This window comes from Ananas comosus, linkage group 8 (genome assembly GCF_001540865.1).
Source record: "Ananas comosus cultivar F153 linkage group 8, ASM154086v1, whole genome shotgun sequence".
Taxonomy (NCBI): domain Eukaryota; kingdom Viridiplantae; phylum Streptophyta; class Magnoliopsida; order Poales; family Bromeliaceae; genus Ananas; species Ananas comosus.
Genome location: NC_033628.1, coordinates 6782575 through 6784856, shown reverse-complemented (window position 1 = coordinate 6784856; position 2282 = coordinate 6782575).

Sequence of the window (2282 nt, the reverse complement as noted above, 5' to 3'; positions counted from 1 at the left end):
TTGTCAATCTTCCAACCTCTCAGACTCTACCGGAGGTAGTGGATGCGAGCATCTGATAAGTTGAGGCATGTAGCGGCGGATCTGCAAGAGCGTCGCGAGAGCTTGGGAGAAAGGGGTGAAAGACCGCGCTGAGGGTGCGATCAGACGCACTCACGACCGCCGCCGGAGCCATCCCAGAGCAGGAGCTCAGTCCGAGGAAGGGCCAGTCTACCCAGGCGGAGGACTCGCGATCGTCGCCCAGCCTCACCCGCTGCGTGATCTTGCGATGGCCCTCATTACCCACACAGTGTAAACGCAGCCGGGCCAGGTGCTTTTGTTGTCCAGAGGCCAACTTCCAGCGAACTGCCCGAGGATCCATTGCAGCGCCATCATCGTCATCTGCCAGCGCATGCATCGCAGTTCAGCCAGGAGTACACTCTGTCGCATTCACCAGGCAGGGCGAGACCGCCAGTTATCTGGCGGCGCAGGCGGGGTCACGACAGGCCCGAGCGGGCGCATGTAGCGGCCAGCAGACTGAGGAGCGCGACAGCTCGAAAACTGTTGTCGCAGGTACATTTCTTTCATGTATTCGAGGCCTAACTGAGCTTTGTCTTGATACCGTGACGCATTCATTATGATCGCTCGCGTCTGTTTTGAGCCGAACTGCATGGCATCGTCGCTGCCACACTTGTATCCTTGTGCCAACCCTGGGGAGCAGTTGTTGTACCCATATCACTCTTTAGACATTTCAGGATTTGCCGCCATTGCCTTTAGGATTGAGATTGATCAGTGCCGCGAGACTTACTAGCTTGTGCAGCAAACATCGGGGAGTTTGATGTTGTGTTGGGCATGGATTGGCTGACCAAGTACTTTGCCACCATCGATTGTAAGAATCGAACGGTGACATTTAGAGAGCCGGGGCAGGCGGAGGTCGTGTACCGAGGATGCCAGAGTTCGCTGTTTGTGATGACGATTAGCTCTTCTCGAGCGCGGCAGTTGATTAGTAGAGGCTGCGTAGCCTACTTGGCTACTGTTGTGTTGCGGAGTGAGGATGACGCCCCTAGGATTGAGGATATCCCCGTAGTGCGGGAGTTTGGAGATGTGTTTCCTGCGGAGCTTCCAGGCATGCCTCCTGATAGAGAGATTGAGTTTGTAGTAGATCTCGTCCCCGGGACTACCCCAATCTCAAAGGCGCCCTATAGGATGGCACCAGCAGAGCTGAAGGAACTGAAGGCACAGCTGTAGGATCTTCTGGACAAGGGTTTCGTGAGACCGAGTGTGTCACCTTGGGGAGCACCGGTTTTGTTTGTGAAGAAGAAGGATGGATCACTTCGCTTGTGCGTGGACTATCGTGAACTTAATAAAGTCACGATTAAGAACAAGTATCCGTTACTGAGGATTGATGATCTATTTGATCAGCTCCAGGGATCTTGTGTATATTCCAAGATTGACTTGCAGTCGGGATATCACCAGTTGAAGATCAGACCTGAGGATGTATCGAAGACGGCTTTTAGAACGCGGTATGGACACTATGAGTTTACCGTCATGCCGTTTGGGCTTACTAACGCCCCAGCAGCTTTTATGGACCTGATGAACCGTGTCTTCAAGCCTTACCTAGATAGATTTGTCGTGGTGTTCATCGACGACATTTTGGTCTATTCCCGAAGTGACGAGGATCACGAGGAACACTTGAGACTTGTACTTCAAGTGCTTCGGGAGAAGAAGCTCTATGCCAAGTTGAAAAAGTGTGAATTTTGGCTTAGAGAGGTGGCATTTTTGGGCCATGTGATTTCAGGATCAGGCATAGCCGTGGACCCGAAGAAAATTGAAGCTATCAAGGATTGGCCGAGGCCGACGAGCGTGACCGAAATATGGAGCTTCATTGGGTTGGCCGGCTACTACCGACGGTTTGTCGAGGGATTTGCCAAGTTATCTACTCCTCTCACGAGACTCACGCATAAGGGCACCAAGTTTATTTGGAATGATGCGTGTGAAAGGAGCTTTCAAGAGTTGAAGCAGCGATTGACGACCGCCCCGATCCTAACCTTGCCAACTGCTGGAGCAGGGTATGTGATTTACAGTGATACTTCTTTTAATGGATTGGGTTGTGTTCTGATGCAGGACGGGAAAGTGATCGCGTATGCATCTCGCCAATTGAAGGACTATGAAAGGAATTACCCCACTCACGACTTGGAGTTGGCGGCCGTAGTCTTTGCATTGAAGCTATGGCGCCACTACTTATATGGCGAGCGGTGCGAAGTATATACGGATCACAAGAGCTTAAAGTATCTATTCACCCAGAA